The sequence below is a fragment of the Ambystoma mexicanum genome, chromosome 5q (assembly GCF_040938575.1).
Source record: "Ambystoma mexicanum isolate Mex_15411 chromosome 5q, UKY_AmexF1_1, whole genome shotgun sequence".
Taxonomy (NCBI): Eukaryota; Metazoa; Chordata; class Amphibia; order Caudata; family Ambystomatidae; genus Ambystoma; species Ambystoma mexicanum.
In genome coordinates this window covers 493,072,418-493,091,362 of record NC_090933.1, presented here as the reverse complement: position 1 = coordinate 493,091,362, position 18,945 = coordinate 493,072,418, and the positions used below count along the sequence as shown (strand labels likewise).

The following is an 18,945-nucleotide window of genomic DNA, read 5'->3' as shown; positions in this document are numbered from 1 at the left end:
CATGCATACAGGTCCATATATGCTCCATAGTACAGTCATGCGAGAAATTACATGTAGGTGTCCCGCATACAGTGAACTAATGGAGGAAGCACTCAATAGTGGATGTTCTTTACGATATAGCTGAGGGAGGGCATACTATATCACAAATATATGACCTATTACTATCCAATGGGCCCGAGTCCCCTCTGGTAATCAGGATCAAGTGGGAAGGGGGATCTAGGGTACCCTTTACAGAAGCACAATGGGTGGGAATACTGGGATATCACGAGAAGGTGTCACGAAAGGCGCAACTGCAGTTTATACAATTACTAGTGACGCATACAGCATACATAACACCTCAGGGGACCTCAAGGTTTCCAGGTGCAGCAGCACTAACATGTCCCAGGTGTAACGCGACAGACGCAGGAATGCTTCATATGTTCTGGGCATGTCCGGTGTTGGGGCTATACGGGCAGGAGGTAGTGAACAGATTACAAAAAGGAGGTGTGGAATTGGACACGATGTCCCTGGGCACATGCTTGCTGGGTCATTGCTCACACCCCAGAGGCCTGAGCCATGTCACTAAAATGAAGGCCCTGGCGTGTATCCTAGCCAAATGCAGAATAGCTATAGCATGGAAAACACCCAAAGGCCCTGGAGTAGAGGAATGTTGGAGGGACTTGCCTAGGATGGGGGGCGGGGGTGCGTCACTGAAACTGCAGCATGGAAAAGGGCAGCAGGACGGGACCATGAGGAACAAGTCGGGGGAATCATGGAATGGGAAGTTTTGCTACAAACTCTGTTCAGTATAGCAGCCATGGAAGAGGCTGCAGAGGATTGACCCTTAACAAGAGTGCAATGAGCTACTTGGCGAAATGTGGTGTGATTATAGTATAACTGTAGCAGGCAAGGTTGGGGGGCGGTAGGGTAACGTAACTACTGTTGATATTACATTTAATTATGCTGTGTAATTCTGTTTTTTGCCATTTATGCATCTATGAAAATATATAAAACAAATTATTTTTTAAAAGTATGTGGTGGCTGAGCAAGTCATGGGACAGTGTCTGAAGAGTGCGATACTGAAGAATCAATTAAACATCACTGGTATGTGGAAGCAGGGGCTATTGGTGGATGAAAACAGTAAGAAGGGGTTTCTATTGCGTGACCAATAATGTGTGGCCCGTGTGGTCTGACAAGTGTGCCTAGACAGAGTGCCCTATGTGAAAGAAGCCAAGGAAAGTATGTTTAAAGAGGCTTATGTGTTGCAACAGCCTAATATGGAAAAGTGAAGTTAAGAAACAGAATTGTGCAACTGAACTGGTACAAGGTATTGATCTTAAAGGAGCTGGGAAGTAACCTAAGAAACTGTTATTTTTGAAAGCTTGAAGAATTGAATTCTTGAACCCCAATATTTGAGAACTATTTTGAACTTGGGGAAGCTGATACTAAGCCAAGGGCTGGAAAAGGAGCTCTGAATTTTCATTTGGAAGACTATTATTGTGATGCGGTAATCCCTACACATTGTATACAGTTAGTTGTGAGGGCACGTAAAGGTATTGGACACAGACAGATATTTGATTTGGACATCATCCCTACACATTGTATACAGTTAGTTGTGAGGGCACGTAAAGGTATTGGACACAGACAGATATTTGATTTGGACATCATCCCTACACATTGTATACAGTTAGTTGTGAGGGCACCTAAAGGTATTGGACACAGACAGATATTTGATTTGGACATACTGCCGCAGACTATACTTTTCTTTAGGTAGGGAAATCCCATCTTAGCATAGGGCAATTTAGGCTTTACTACACCCTGACTTAAGTTAAAATAAAACCTTCGAGTACGGATTTGAAAAGAAAAAAAAAAAAGAAAAAAAAGAAAATAAGTGCTGCCAATGCTTTGCTGGCCGTTGCACTGAAGGGGCAGGGGAACCACTTACCTGGATTAAAAGGATTATTTGCCCCCCAAAAAAAGTCTGACAGATGTACCAATTACACCACCTAATAACAACTGAAATTGACCAGTTATGGTGTCCATCTCAACATTCCAATGCCAAGCACTGCTCATGACATCAAACATAACATTTCAGGATGAAGTACTAATGTGATCACTACAATCATTAGCAGTGCATCGTGCACACGGAACATTCACACATGCCATGAACAATGGGCTGCACCCCTGCTCACAACAGTATCCAAAAGGACATCAACATTTCCAACAGTACAACCAAGACAAAGCTTATGGCCATAACATGTGAACTTTCACAGAAGGTGAGACATAGCATTTCCCTTTGCAAACTAGTAACCCAATACCCACAAGGAATGGCATGCCTTAGGAGTTGGGCACTTTAAGAGTATGGGTTGTTGACTATGCACCATGTTAACTAACCATACAGAGTTACCAAAAGGCATAGCACACAACCATGCACTCTGCTTAGTGCACATCTCAAACTGAAAAATCCTATTGGACAACCCCTATCAATTTGCAGGGTGCAGATCCTTCCCATTTGTGGACTGTGGTAAACATCCCAAGCATGGATTTTGTTTAAGAGGTGGTCTGAAGCCATTCTGGAGGTCGCCCACAGGGCCAAGAATCGAATCCAAAGTAGTTAAGACTGTATTGAACACCCAGGGGCTGCTGATGAAGAAAACCAGCATTGTTCAAGCAACTAGTGAAACTCTGCTGCCTCTCCTGCGAAAAGGAAAGCACTGGGCGTTGCCTTTCTCCATTAGTGTTAGGCAAAAAACGGATGTAGTAACCCTGTGGGAGACTACACAACCCTTGTCCTCTTGGTATTAGATAAAACACCTTTTGGTATTGGACTTTACTACACAAGTTGGTAGTGTGAATGAGCAGCCAGGCTCATCTCAAGAGGGGTAAAGTGAGCTGTAGCAATGAAATCCACCAACACAAGTAGCCAAGTAACACTTATAATCAAGGTTTTTGTTAAAATAGTTATTTAACAATAGTGTTGAAATAAGCATTCTTTAAAAAGGGCAATGTATGTAACAATCATATACACTTTAAAATACTTTTCCAGAATCAACACCAAGCTAGTAGATACTCTTTAGAGATGCTTCTTACACACTGCCTACACCCGGACGTGACTTCACTAACTAGGAGTGTAATGATATATCACTAGTACACTTTGTAGATACTGAGGTTTGCAGAAAGGAAAGGTTAAGGGAAGGAAAAAGGTTAACACGTTCTCAGAGCGTGTGAGCACTTTGGGAACCTTTTTCCACACCCACAGAATCTTTTTTTTACTCTTTTTATTGGTGCCAGTTTTTAGACTCTCGATAGTGTCTTTTTAAAAGTTATCCTCTTTAACAGCTTTTTGGCAATAAGTGTTTGTTTTTGCTTGGTTGCCCTAGGGGCTACCCTTTAACTTTCTCTGGCTAACCTCGAGAGAACTACAGTTCCCAAGGGTAGAAAGGATCTTTGGATCCCCTTTACATTTTATTTGGTGAAACCAGCACACCCCACCTTATGTGGAGTGCTGGGGAGATACAATGTATCCCCTTCCACACTAAAGCTGTAATTAGGTTACAGGGACAAGCTTACCTTCAATGGCTGGCGGCAGCAATACCTTGTATTAATTTGGTGCACCTTTACCGCGGACTGTGTTCACAGCTGCAGTAAAGGCAGTGAAGGGTACACATTTTACCAAAATGCCCCCCCCATTTTATTTTAGTGTTCCTGGTCCTTTCTTGTTCCTTCCCCTGACATGGTCTCCTGCTCAGGCTCCAGTCTGTCTGTGAAGGCAGGAAGCGAGGGAGGAGTCCAAAACTCCACAGCCCTTGGTCTTCCTCCTTGCCTGAATGGGGACAAATCCCAGTGGAGGGGGGGGGGGGTGGCAGGCTGTCGTGATTGGACAACCAAACCGCCCCTTGTAAAACGCAGGGAGAGAATGCAGAGGTTATGTTGTAGTTCCTGTTAAATACTGCGAACCTGGAAGCTGAAGACAAGTCGACCACTGGAACTGAAACTGAAGAGGATGATGAAGGTAAAATGGCAGAGACTACTTCCAGCGACCAGAGAGCCTGCTGTGTAACCTGAGCCTGCTGTGTAACCTGAGCCTGCTGTAGCCCTTCCTTCCAATCGACCTGGGGACTATGAAAACGACGAATCTCGCTGAAACTTCGTGGGCATCGTGGTGTATCTCCAGAGACACGAATAGAGTCCCCTCACCAGAGGGCTGGACCTTTGTAATGACGAGAATTCAACTGCGATTTTCTGTCTTCCTCTGTGCTCCAGTAAAAGGCACCAAATCCACAGAACCGCAGCCAGCTGCGAGGAAAACATTGCCTAGAGCCTTCTCCGTTGATCCCTGCTGCAAAGTCCGTTCCAAGGTCCTGTTTTCAGTCACCACAACAAGGAGTCCACTGACCAGTTTTTGACTGCAGATCCTGAAGTTCTCCTGCTGCAAAATCCTCAATGCCGAGTTACTGTGTTAGCTTGGGTATGTACTTACCTTAAGTCTCTTGTGATTCCTGTCAAGTGTGGGGTGTTTTCTGTGATTGGGAGGACTCTCGTCCAGTTCACCCAGTTCCAAAGGTTGGGTTACCCATTGTCAGGAGGACAAGGCTGGTGTAGTCTCCCAGAGGGTTACTATATACAATTTTGCCTAACATTGGTGGCAGCAGTGAGATATTGTGTAGAGTTGTTATATTGAGTATTTTGCTTTGCTTGTGTTCAACTAAAACCCCACAAGGCTGAGCTCCATCAGAAAAGCAATTGTAACATGCCAAATATGGATAACCTCAGTCAGGAAGCCCAGATAATTTTAACATTTGATCAACTGAAAGAAATGTGTAAATTCAGGAATCTTACTGTAAATGGAAAGAAAAATGGATTACAAGGTTCTTGAATCACCAAAGTTTAGGTAGTAGGCCTACAACACATACTTACCCAGGAAATGTAGAAAATAAAAATAAGGATGACCGTTCAGAGTCAAACTCTATTGTAGGAGTCAGAGGAGGTAGAAGAGTCCCAGAACAGGAGCCCCTCATTGCCACAGCCTGCACTTTTTCCTCAAACCATGTCCACTGGGACCCCACAAGGTCCAACACTGAGTGAGTCCAGAATATGTATCTTGAAACAATGAGACTAGAATTGGAATTCAAAAGGTTGAAAGCTCAAATGAAAGCCAAACATCAGGACATCCGACTCAGACCAGAGGGAGGTCAGCAGAAGCCCCCATTCCAAAGAATATTTGGTAAATGTTATGTTTGTGGGTCAACTGACCATGTGAAAGGGGATCCCAGATGTAAGGTTAAACCTTCAGGGGTCCACACTGCCTCCTTAGCCTTCATCCCTGAGGGAGAATTTCATATGGCAAGTTAATTTCATATGGCAAGTTGTAACTTTCAACTAATGGCTGAAGACCCCATTGGAGTCTGTCGGTGTGTTTTTTTTTTTTTTACTGTCCCTGGGTCTGTGGGAACAGCAGAATGTGGATTTATAAAACTCCATTACAGATAACACAAGAATATTACAAGGATAGTGTACTTGTGCATGGTCAGGAGACCCCCTGCCATTAGAGACACTGGGGTCAGCATTACAGTGGTGAACTAAAGTTTTTTCAAGCCTGAGGATGTTGCTAAGGCACCCAAATGTCCCACTAAACTTGCTGGAGGCCCAATCCAGATGGATCCAATACTACCAGCTCTCATCATGTGCAATAATAGGATTGTAGGAATACCGGTCAGTGTACAAAATGAAGTGCCTGGGAGAGTCCTGTTGGGTAATGACTTAACAAGTCTCGGAATTGTATCAAGCACCCACAGGCCTCCCAGTAAAAGGAAGCAGGAGCATACTAGATTGGCCAGAGAGGCAACTTTAGATGACTCGGTGGGAAGTTACAGAGGTACCTATAACTCTCAGTCCTCAGGAAGGACACCCTTCTAATTACAGGCTAAAGAAAGGGACACAATGGAAACCCAAGGTCTCAGCGAAGAAGAAAGGTATCACACCTGTCAAAGGACTAGGACATCCCCGAGAGGACAGTCAATGGTCACACCTTTGACCCCTCCACCAGCTGAGGCTGAGTGGGAGGACCAACCAGAAAGTGGTGAATCCGCTACTGGTGAAACAGAGCTGGAAGAAGCCCTTCCCTATGTTGGAGATCTGGATCCTAAAGACCATCCTGAGCGGCAGACTTTGTCCTACTCTTGAAGGACTTCTCCAACAGGCAGCTTCCCGCTGGAAGGGCAAGAGCCAGACAGGCGTAGGCTGTACTGGGAGGATGGCCTCACTACAGTGAGCCTATTGAGTCTCCCCCAGGGGACTATAGAAGACTTGTAGTGCACCAAGTGGTGAGACCCTAGTTTCTACAGTTAGCCCATGACATTCCTCTGGCTGGTCACTTGAGCTTTAAGAAGACCAAGGAGAGGATTTCTCTGTATTTCTACTGGCCCAAGATGGGGTCTGATGTGGGACAGCTTCTACAGAATTTGTCTACTTGTCAGACTTCTGGCAAGAGTAGAGCCAAGAATGTGGCACAATTGGTGCCTCTCCCAGTGGTGGGAGTTACTTTTGAGAGGGTAGGAATTGATATTGTTGATCCCCTTGACCCTCCCAAATCTTCTGGCAACCAATTTATATTGGTTGTGGTAGACCATGCTACCAGGTATCTTGATGCCATACCTATGAGGACTGTCACTGCTCAGGCAGTAGCTAAGGCCCTCCTTGATATCTCTACTGGGGTTGGTTTTCCTAAGGAGGTCATCTCAGACAAGGGGTCATATTTTATGTCCCACTACATGCAAACCATGTGGACAACCTGTGGAATGACCTACAAATTCTCAACAGCCTACCATCCCCAAATCAATGGGTTGGTGGAGAGGTTTATTGGAACTATGAAGAGCACAATAAGTGCTTTAGAGGAACGCCTTAGAAAAAAGTGGGACCTTTAACTGCCATGCCTTCTCTTTGCTTATAGAGAAGTCCCTCAGGAAGGGGTTGGTTTCCGCCCTTGTGAGCTGCTCTATGGTCATCCGGTTAGAGGTCCATTGGCCCTAATCAAGGAAGGGTTGGTGAGTGCTCCTTCCCTAAAGCAAGTGAGAGTCACTGACTATGTGCTAGGTCTCAGAAGCTTCTATCATCATTTGTGCCATTCTCCTTCAGATAACTTGAAAGCAGGTCAGGCTCTGGTCGAACACTGACATGACCAGAAGGCCAACATGGTGGAGTTTACTCCAGACCAGCTTGTTCTAGTTATGGTACCTACAAGGCAGAGGGCCTTACAGGACAAATCGATTGGACCCTTCAAGGTTGTGGGCAAACTTGGAGTTCAATTATTTAGTGGACTTGGGAAATCCGAAGGAGGCCCCAAGGGTCTATCACACTAACTGCATAAAGCCTTATGTCTCTAGATCAGAAATAGGAGCTTTGCTTTTAGCATATTATCAAGGGGAGGAAGAGAAGGAGTGCGAGCCTCTACCTGACCTTCTAAGGGGACAACCTTTAGATGGAAAAATTGAAGAGTTCATCGCTCTTCTGATCTGACTCTGCAACAACAGGAGGAGTGCAAAGTTCTGTTGACTCAGTTTGTGTCCCTGTTTTCACTGACACCAGGCTTGACCCCTTTGGGCCAGCATGATATACTCACTAGTAACTGTCTCCCTGACAAAAGCAGGGGTTACAGAATGTCAGACCATGTAGGAGCCCACATAAAGGAAGCGGTTAAGTAGATTCTTGATCTTGGGGTAATAGAGCCATCTGCAAGTCCATGGACTAGTCCAGTTGTACTAGTACCTAAGGCAGGATCCAAGAAAGTGAGATTGAGTGGATTATAGAGCTCTTAATGCACTCACCGCGACTGATGCCCATCTTTTACCTAGAACAGATGAGTTGGTGGACAAACCTGTTTCAGCCAAGTTCCTCAGTACATTTGACCGAACATCAGGCTATTGGCAAATAGCTCTGACAGACCATGCCAATGAGAAAACTGCATTTTCCACCCCAGGAGGCCTCTACCAGTTTAAGGTTATGTCTTTTGGACTCAAAAATGCACCTGCTACATTCCAAAGGATGGTGAATCAAGTTCTGAATGGGATGGAGGACTTCTCCATGACATACTTGGATCACATTACAGTGTTAAGCCCCACTTGGGAAGAACATCTTGACTGCCTTGGATATGTTTTGCAGGCTGTTGAACAGGCCCATCTGACCATAAAAACTAGCAAATGTCAAATTGGTCAGAGTAAAGTGGTCTACCTTGGTCATGAGGTAGGAGGGGGTGAAAGAAGGCCATTGCCTAGCAAAGTACAAGTGGTACAAGACTGGGCCACCCCTACTATTCAAACCCAAGTGAGAGCCTTTCTAGGTCTCACTGGTTACTATAGGAACTTCATTGAGAAATATGCGACCATAGCTTCTCCCTTGAATGAGATCTCCTCACCCAAATTTCCCAAGGTGGTCAGGTGGAATGAGGAATGCACTCAAGCCTTTGAAGGACTTAAGCCCTTTGCCAAGCTCCAGTCTTGAGAGCTCCTGACTACAACTGATCCTTTATTGTACAAACTGATGCTTCAAATACAGGAATAGGTGCAGTTTTGAGTCAGCTAGATGAGAAAGGCAGGGAACACCGTATCTGCTTCATCAGTAGGAAACTGAAGGACCGTGAGACAAGGTGGGCAACTATTGAATGTGAGTGAGTGTTTTGCCATTGTGTGGTCTTTGAAGAAGTTTAGACAATACTTGTATGGAACTACTTTTGTAATTCAAACAGACCACCAACTCTTAAGATGCGTTAATGCAGATGAAGGGGGATAATCCTAAATTGTTAAGATGGTCAATCAGCCTCCACAGGTTTTATTTCACCCTAGAATACAGGTCAGGATGCGGATGGTCTCTCCAGAAAGTACGACCGACTGGATGTGGAGATTGATCCAGGAGTGGATTAAATCTTCTGGTCCCTTAGTCTAGGGTTGGGGGGGGGCGAGTGTTAGGGAGAATTCTCAATTCCGTGTTAACTCCCTTCTACCTTAGAGACCCCCAGCTCTTCTGCTGGACTTCAGAACTTTACATTTTTATCCTGGCGAGAGAGACCTTTTTCCCACTCATGTATTTTTCTTTGATTTGAACCCTGTGTTTCTTTTGGTTTTGGAGTCTGTCAAACTCCATAGGCATCATCTTTTTACAATGTGACACAAAGCACCCTCAATACAGTGTCACAGAGAAGTCCACTGGATTTCTCTTAAGGTTTAAATACCTTCTCTTGGTTAAACTATGGTTTCCAAGAGTTGGAAAGTGAAATTGACTTTACTTACCTTTTTCTCTTTGTAGACCCAGCACTATCTTACATAGAGTACTGGAGGGGCTACTTAGTATCCCCTTTTTCTACCTTCTAATGTAACTTGTTTATGTTACCCTCTGAACAATTAATGGCTGTGGCAGTGATTTACATTTTCCTAACATTGTGCATTTTTACCCCAGGCTGACTCCTCAGCTGCAGTATTGCACCCATGAGTGCCAATTTTGTCAAAATGGCCCGGTCTTCTTTTTTCACCATTTCTTGCTGGAAAGGTCCTTCTTGATTTACTCTGCGTGCCAAACCAGGTTTGGCCCTGTGTTCGTTTTGTCTTTGGCGGGATTTACTGGTGAAGCCCGCCTCTGGCTCTAGCATGTCTGGCAGGGCAGGAAGCAAGGGAGGTTCCCGAAACTGTGTGCTTAGTCTCGTTGGTTACAGGAATACACCCAAAAGGTGATTGGCTGGCTGGCTTTTTGTCCTTTGAGCACATCCCCCCATGCTGTGCGAGTGACAGCTAGGCTGCAAATTAATGGGAAAGAATTGAATAAAAATGCAGGGTCTTTTGCAAGGAAGGCAGAGTCGACCACTGGAAGAAGGTACCGAAGAAGAAACTGGAAGAGAAGCTTGCTGCACCGTCCTGGACCGTTGGTTTGCCAGGTGAAGCCATGCTGCAGTGCTGAAGCTCAGAATTTCTAATTGACTAGAGAAGCACGGAAAGGATGACTTCTCCCCTTGGGTTGGTGGGACCAATCAGCCCCAAGACAAACTTGCCTGGAACCCCTCTCTGCTGGATGTACTTCATTGCAGCTGCAGGAACAGAGTGCCAGGGGACAGGAACACCTGGACGAGTGTACTGCATTTAAGCCGGACCCGAGCAAGGAAACTCCACAAGGTGTCCAAGAACTGCAGTGGTGCTATTTGAGAGTAGCTGAAGCCGCTAAGTTCCGCTGATCTGAAGTGTGCCCATTGCTGCTGCCGATCTTCAAACCGTAGTGCAGGAGTCCCCAGACATCCTCCCTCTTGTCCCCACGACTGAGGCCCAGGAACAACAGGATCTTCAGGACTACAACAGGAACAGAAGCCAGCTGGAACCTTTTCTTCTGACTCAAGGTATTGTGTAACTAGGGGTACTTACCTCTTGTGTGTAGCTTGCTTGCTCTCAACTGGAGACTTGCATTTGCTGCCCTTTGCAGAGTTGCTTGCAGCTTTGCCCTTCACAAGCCTCCCAGCGTGTGGCCCACCAGTGATTCTTTTTACAACAAAACCTCTCTAACATTGTGCCACACTTTTGCCCTATCTTCAAGAAGTGCCTCAGCTCCCCTAGGCTTTGCTCACTTGACATTGGCTGTCCTGGCCCTGCAGACTCTTCTTACTCTGTGTTGAACTATCCCTCCAAAAAGTCATACATACCTTAATTGTACAGCTGGAAAGGGTTAACCTATATTTCAGTGGAGGATTCAAAAGTGCTTACCTGTTTGAGAAACGTGTTAACCATTGTTTTCTACCTTAACCTTTTCCTTTTTGCCAGAACTTCAGTATTGCATGTTAAGTGTAAAAGTGATATATTAAGATTAATGGCCACAGTGACCTAACTATTGAAGCCCACTCGTGCTGTAGGAAGGATCTGTGTGCCATCCCAAAAGGGTATCTACTTACTGAACTGAAGGAGTGTGTTTTTGAAGTATATTTAAGTGCGGCATATTGCTCCCTTCTAAAGAAGGTTTATTTTAAAAAGGACTGTTAAATTTATAAATAATTATTTTAATCAAGAAACCTTGAGTATAAGTGTTATTTTAATACTGGTCACTGTGAATCTCTATGGTACAACCCTAAAGCTCACATTGACCCTTCTTGAGATAAGCTGGGCTGCTCAGTCACTCTACCAACGTTTGTAATACAGACCTTTACCAAAGGTTGGGTTACCTATTGCCAAGAGGACAAGGCTGGTGTAGTCTTCCACAGGGTTACTACATACAATCTTGCCTAAAACTCAGCTCTGGATGCGGCCAGAGTCTTCCTTGCACCTGCAGCTCCTGGGCATCTTCTACTGGATCCAACAGCGGGAAAACTGGCTTGCAGTCTACCTGCCTAGTTACTTGGGAAAAACCCGAGTCAAGGGGGCGAGTACTCGCAATACATACAGCCGCTGGTCTCCCCTGTGATAAACCTTAGAAAAAACTTTGGTTTATTCCATTCCTTTGCTTTCTGAATGTTTGCTCTAAAAGCTGTTTAAAAGGTTAGAAGAATACGCTTATTTTCCTGTAATATTGTTCAGAAGTCTTCTGGAACATTTTTCACCCCCACAAGAACTATACATACATTTGTCCCCTCTCCTAGAAGAAGCTTTGTGACTTTCGGGCACAAGGCCCCATTCAACATAGGGATTGGACTTATAAAGTTAGGGCATTACTCTTGTGAGCTAGTTTTCCTTACTACATTACTACATATTCATCTTATTGAATAAGTTGTAGTATGAATTTCTACAAACCTAAGGTGACTGCATAGATCTTTGATAATCGAGTTGTGTGATAATACTACTGGTTTCATTTTTCTAGTGTGTTTTGGGACTATAATAGAGCATTTTTGTACGTACCTGTCTAAGTTAAATTATTGTGTGCTTCAAGTTGTGGACTCATTTTGGACCCTGTACCCCACTCCCTTTCTCCCGAGACCAAGCCTTGACCACTCGCCATGCTTACCTTGATTGGGTTTGGCTAACCTCTCAGAGTTTCCCTGTTCACTATAACTAGGATGGCCTCTTGAAATCAGTCCACCATGCCAGATTTTAGAAATCCATCTCAATTCCTGCAGCACTATCAATGTAAGCTCCCTTTGCTAGCAAAGCCACAGTGTCTTTTTAAGAATAATTTACATTAACGGCAAGGATGAAAAATGATTATGAAATGAACAAGGTGCAAAGTAGATGCATGCTGGCGCAGTTGACAAAAATAAAGTAAAATACCTTATTAAGATATGGATCAGTCCTTTAAGTTATGGAATCCTTATTAAAATGTTTAATGGGAGGGGAACAAACATAAGGCGAAGGTATGTGAAGGTGCCCAGTGTTTAGGAGATGTATCCATCTGTATGCCAAATCCCCTCTAACTGTGAGATCCCCAGCACTTGTTGCTGGACTTCTGGACCTTTTTCTCCTGAACAAGGGGAGTCTTTCTTCCCCCTCATTCATTCTTTTGGCTCCGAGCATGGGAACCCTGTTCTTTGCGTTTTACTTCATTTAATGGAGTTCTGCTTTCCTTCATACTTTTTAAAAAGGCATCTGTGTTTCACTTTGGCAGCACACAGCACCCTGTGTGTAGCACTACTGGGCGCACTTTGGGCTCTCCTTTTTATATTCTTTTATTTTCTTTAAGAACTACGGTTCTCAAGGTTAAAGGGGGTGGGGGATTCATTTTATTCTTCTTATCGTTTCCTTTTGAGAGTTCAGCACACACCACCCTATGTGGAGAACTGTGGGGTTACCTAGTATCCCCTTTTTCTCTGCTCCTATAACATTTGTTAGTGACAAGCAAACGGTTATGGCTGGTGAAAGTGGACTTGTTCTACCGACTTCTGTGATATTTTTACTTGCAGGCGGTCTTCAAAGCTGCAGCTATGCGCAGAAGGATCACCATTGTCCCAGAATTGTGGTCTCTTTCTTTTATCGCCATTTCTGGTATGGTTGTCCTTGCTTTGTCGTTCTACCATCGTGGATGGGGGAGGTGCTGGTTTGAGTTTGACCTTCGGCAGGAACCCTTTTTGTAGCACGACGAGGCTCCAGTGTGTCTGCGAGGACAGGAAGCATGGGAGAGTCCCAAAACTCTGCCATCCTTTGTTTTCTGGTGTGTCTGAAAGGAACCAGCGCCCACTGGGGGGCTGACTGTCCTGAATGGACAGCCACCCGCCCCTTTCTGTAAACTGAAGGGCGAGTTTGCAGAGGATGAGTGTGAAATCCTAATGAGGGTGATGATCCTGAGGCACAAGGGAAGTCGACCAATGGAACAGAAGATCCAAAGAAGACTACCAGAGACGCCTGCAGCCCCTTCCAGCAACTTCTACGAGACCAATGCTGTCCTGACCCCATTTTCCAATTGACAGAGGAGCTCCGAAGAGGACGACTCATTCCCTTTGGCTAGTGGGACCAACTAGCCACAGGACTACCTGCAAGACAAGTCATCCAACGACGCGCTGTGAACTTCCTCGGCTGAAAACTGCCAGTACCCGGAGACCTCCGACCATAGTGCAGTGCATCGTCTTCCCATGAACAAATCCTCTCAGAACATTGGTGGACTCCAGTTTCACTTTCAGAGACAAGATCCCCATCCTCAAAGTCCCCTCACCAGAGTACAGGATTGAAGAATTGAGGCGGATTGACCGGGCGATAAACATTCCCTCTTGGTGTCGCTGAAAAGGTGCCAAAACTGCAGACTGACATTGGAGCACAAAGAATCCTTTGCTGAGAGTCCTTTCTCTCAACTGCTGATGCAACATCCCTTCCAGAGTCCCTCCTTCCGTCACCACAACCAAGGAACAGGGGACCGGGTCCAGCCCTGCTGCCCATGAAAGAATCCAGCTGCAGCAGCTTCTTCATCGCTCTACAGGTACTGTGGGACTCGTGGTAGTACTTACCCCAAGTCATTATGTTGCTCCTGTGTTGCTGGAGTACTGATTCCAGTGTTTGGATGTATTCACCCATACTGTTCACCCAGGCCCACACAATTGCACGCCTATACGGAGCCTTTCCCAAGGTCCCTCAAACCTTTTTGACCTGCAAAACGAAGAATCCTCTGGAACTTTGCATTTTCTGCTGCTGTGCCTTAACTGCTTTCCCTCCAATCTGACTTTGAAAAACTCATACCTAGATAGGGAGAAACTGCTTAAGCCTCAAGACCTCTGAAAAGTATTACAAGTCTTTGAAAGTATTGAACTACTATTGCTGGTGTTGAATAACCCTTTAATTTTTTTTATTGATTTCTACTGAAATTGAAACAAGGTCAGAATAACTTAACAGGTATCCTCTGTACAAATAGCAGAAGTATAATAAAAAAAGAATGAAGCTCGGTTGATCTACAACAGTCAGCCTCGAAAAGCAGTCGGCCTCAAAAGCATAGAGAAAAAAAGAAAGGCCATTCAGTAACTAACACATGGCAGCTGATCCTTTAAAAGCAGTGTTAAGCAGTTCCGACCTCTGGAAGCACTTCAGACAAAAATTTAGCAACAGCAATTACATGTTTCATTTTTTCGACCCTCCGTTAAGGACTTCCACCAGGCTTCTGAGTCTGAAATTAAGAAGTCCAACAAGTTTGAGCAAATGTCCCTTAGAGCCGGGCATTCTGTAATGAGATGGAGCAAGGTTTCGACCTTGGAGTCGTCTTTGCAATGCCGACAATGATTTCATTGAGATAGACCCCAAATTGCTTGAATTTCATTCGTAGGGTGAAGGTTCATATCGAGCTCACAGGAATTGATCCCTAACTTTGTTGTCTGGGAACTGCTTTAGGTATTCACAAACCGTGTTAAGTTTCCGGCTTTCATATGCCAAGTGGGCAACAGATCGGTAGCTACCAGCCGCCTCCAGAGTTAGAATCCAATCATGCTCTTTTACTTTTTTTTTTGCTTGTACTGGGTTAGTCACCAGTTGCTCCAGTGAACTTCCACCAATCTGTCAGATAATTTTGTTCTCGATCCGCAACCATTCAGAATCGGGTACCTGGCAGACATAATTTCTCTGTGTACCATTTTGAGAATCACTGGGTGATTCTATTGAACTATGCACTTCAGCGATGTAAGGCCCAATTCTCTCCGAATGATAGTGATAGCAGTAGACAGAGGGACGCCAAACACCTTTTTCCAAAAAATACCTTCAAGATATGACCATAAAGGCTCTGGTATATTGAACATGGCCTCTGCCCCGTAGCTCACCACCGGTATTACATTTACTTTGTAATACCCAAGGAGTGGCATGATGGAGAAGTGGCCAAACTTCAGGTTCAATGCGCATGCTTGGATAGTGAGAGTGTTCGTCTTCGCTCACAAATTGCTAACATCGGGGTTTCAGGTCTTGAGTTGCTCAGCCAAACACCCAGGTACGTAAAATAATGATCCTCTCTCTATCTAGGTACCAAGAGAAGCAGTATTTCCCCTTGTTGGAGTTCCCAAAGCTCAAAACTTTTTTTCCTTGTTAATTTCAAGGCCGTTTGCTAGAATATAACTTTGTAAGGAGTCAAGTTGTCTTTGTAGACCCACCGGAGTCTGGTCAATTAGTAGATCATCTGCGTACAATAATCGGGGTAGCTGGACTCCTCCGTCCTTGGGGCGGGGGGGGGCGAGTTCTTGTTAACAAGAAAGCTTCAGGCATGTCCTCCAAGAAGAAATTAAAGAGGGCTAGTGCCATTGGGCATCCCTGCTTAACACCCCTCGAGGTTGCGATTTCATTAGAAAGACCCGCTTTGTTCAGTCTCACTCTTAGAGAGGTGTTGGAATGCATAGCCATGATTGGATCAATTAGTGAATTAGGGCAGTTTTTCCTCTCAAGTTCGCCCAGAGTTTAGATCTGTCAAATGCCTGGACCAGATCCATGAAAGCCATGAAAATCCAGGGTTTGTGGCTCCCTGGGTTACACTTCAAAAGTTGGAGTAGCAAGATGTTTACATAAGTGCCCAGGCCCTTAACAAAACCTGTTTGGAATGGGTCAGTGCAGTTGATTTGCCGACACCAGCTGTGGAAATGGTCCAGGATGATTGTAGTATGAAGTTTGCCAATGACGCCCAAGAGGGCGGTAGGGTGATAGTTCCTCGAGTTTTCCCGGTCACCTTTTTTGTGAATTGGTACCACTATCGCCCTTCTCCATGAACTCAGGATTTGATGAGTGGTGGCTATTTGGTTGAACAATGTAAAAATGAAGACTGTTCAGTCCTCAGGGTATTCTTTCAACATGCCTTTGGTCAGCCCATCGGGGGCTGGCGCTATTGAACCATTTAACTTTTGAATTTCGCCTTACGATAACCCTTTTAATTCCTACAACAGAATATTTTCTGAGTTGATATAACAAGTGATTTTACTTACCATTGAACTGTGTTCATGATCTATATAATTCCCTACTATTGGTTTACTCACCTGAAGTATTGCTCATATTTCCTATTGTGTTGATTAGTTAAAATAGTACTTCCCAGAATAACTTTGTGTATATAAAATAAATATTTATTTTACTATAACTGCAAGTATGTAAGAGTTTCATTGTACTTACCTACAGTTCACATCCTCCTCCTAAGATAAGCCTGGCTGCTCTGCCACTACCAAACCTTTGAGTAGTACAGACTTATAATAAGAGTTGGGGCCTGTATACCAAGGGATAATTGTTACTAGAGTTTTCCTGAAGTTCTGCTTGGAGGTAGGACTTTAATAAGCTATCCCAATGGTTTGTAGATCCCCCAACTCTTAGTATCAGTCTGTAATACTCATGAAACCTTGGTAAAATGGCAGAGCAGACAGGCTCATCCTAAGAGGAAGATGTGAGCTGTAGGCAAGTACACTGAACCCAGTTAGAAATGCATATCAAAGAAACACAGTTATATTAAAATATAGACTTATTATATTTACACAAGAATCACTTTAAAATACTTAGCACAATAAACCAAAACACTTATGAATAATTTAGAATACTTTTCAAAGGCCACTGCTTAGTTGGCAGTTGCTTGCGATTACATTTTGTTACAGCCCTTGACAGTAACAGTTACTATTGTATTATCGGTAATAGCACGCACTTGCGAATTTCAGCAGCAATCCAGTAAAGGCATTTACTCTGCATACACCTCTAAGATAGTGACTTTTGGGAAGGAAAATAGTTGGTTAGGGTTATGCTAACAAGGCTTAAGGTTCTAGAGGCGGTTTCTTCGCACAAGAAGTCTTGAGTTCCAAAACGCAAACCTAGCTAACGGCAGTTCGGAGAGGGCTTAAAGTCTTGACAAGCAGCAGAATACAAAAAATACATGTGGAGAATTTAAAGTCTATAGTCTTTACGATGTAGCAAGTTTAAACCAACGTTGGAGACCCTGTTGAGGACTCGCTAAATGGACAAAAGAAGCAGCTTGAGTTGGAGATAAGAAGGGGTACCCTGGTACTTCTATGTGCACTCCAACGCTCTGGAGTGACTTCACGTATCAAAGTAAGCAATACCTTTCTTTCCACAGTATCTTAGGTTAGAAGAAAAGATTGTGGCTGGATTCTCCTTATGTGGCGGCACTCGACCCGACCTCCGGATTCCTTGGTCTGATGACAAAAGGCAGGACAATGGATGGGATCTCTCAGCAGCAGTCATGAGGGAGGATCTCTGCCACAGCTTTCAGCAACTTCACTGGTCACTCTGCGATTTTGGCACCTTTTCTGCAGCACCAATAAAAGATGTGATTCGTCCAATCAATCTTCACTTCTTACAGTCGGACACTCTGCTGAGGGGGTCTGGACAAATTTGAAAGGGTCTCTGGAGTGTCCTTGAGGACTCAGCAAATACTTGGATGAATTTGGCCTTTCGACAAAGATGCACTCGGAATGGGCAGCAGGTCTCCTGGTATTGGGGTTTCACAGCTCTAGAAACTCACAGGACCTCAAGGAGATGGCTCAAATCAAAGTGTGTCTTGGGACTGGTTGTTCCCACCAGTGAAAGGGAAGGAGACCTCTTCGGAGTTCCTCTGTCGCACAGAAAACAGGATCAGGACAGCAGTAGTCGCTTCACGGTGTTGCAAAGGGTCTGCAGGAGTCTCTGGTTTTCTTCTTCGGTTACTTCAGTTTCCAGTGGTCGACTTGCATGTCACCTTAGGAGCCTCACCTTTCATACAGTTCCAGTACACACTCCTCTGCGATCTCACTCAGCAATTTACAGAAAGTGGTAGGTGGCTGTCCAATTAGGACAGCCAGACCCCCAGGGGGAGCTGTTTCTATTCAGGCACTCAGGTAGACAAAGAAAGGGATTGAAAAACTCCTCCCTCACTTCCTGCCTGCCCTGACATACTGGAGCCTAGGCGCCGACACCCAAGGGTTCCTGCCAAAGGCAAAACACACATACAGGCCTCCAACTCCCAGGACGGTAGAAGGGCTGACAAAGAACAACCACACTAGTAATGGAGAAAAAAGAAAAGGAGCCACCAAGTTCAAGTACTTGGGTGAGCCTATTGTGGATAACCGGGGCTATGGACATCGCCTGCAGTAGAAAATTCAAACAATAGTTGGTAGAACACGTCCACTGCCACCAGCCATAACTAGGAGATGGTCTATGTGACAAAAGTCACAGGAGCAAAGAAAGGGGTGACACCAAGTACCCCCTTGGCACTCTACAGAAAGTGATGTGTGCCAATCTCTCAGACTACAAAGTTTTAGGAGAGATAAGAATCTCTCTATCCTTAAGAACTGTAGTTACTCTAGGATATGGAAAATGATCTGAAAGGAGGACACAAAGGATCGCCAGCAACACTGCCCATAAGGAGCTGTGTGTTGCATTAGAAAATCACATATGCCTTAAAAGAGAGATGGAGGAAAGTAGACTCTATAGGAAAGTAAAATACAAAGGAAAGAGTTCCAAAAGACAGAGCCAATAACAATGAATGCGTGGGAAAAGGCTCCACTCATTCAGGGTAAAAGAAAACGGTCTAGAAGTTTAGCAAAATGTGCTGCGGGTCTCACTAGGAGAGGGGATGAAGCATAAAAAGGATAAA

At 44.6% G+C, this 18,945-nt stretch overlaps 1 protein-coding gene across 1 annotated transcript in view; it reads right to left on the bottom strand.

Annotated features, from left to right (window-relative positions):
- The window catches only part of LOC138497459 (desmoglein-2-like), a 289,004-nt gene that overhangs the window by 132,179 nt on the left and 137,880 nt on the right, over positions 1–18,945 (bottom strand). The gene's annotated exons all lie outside the window — the stretch shown is intronic.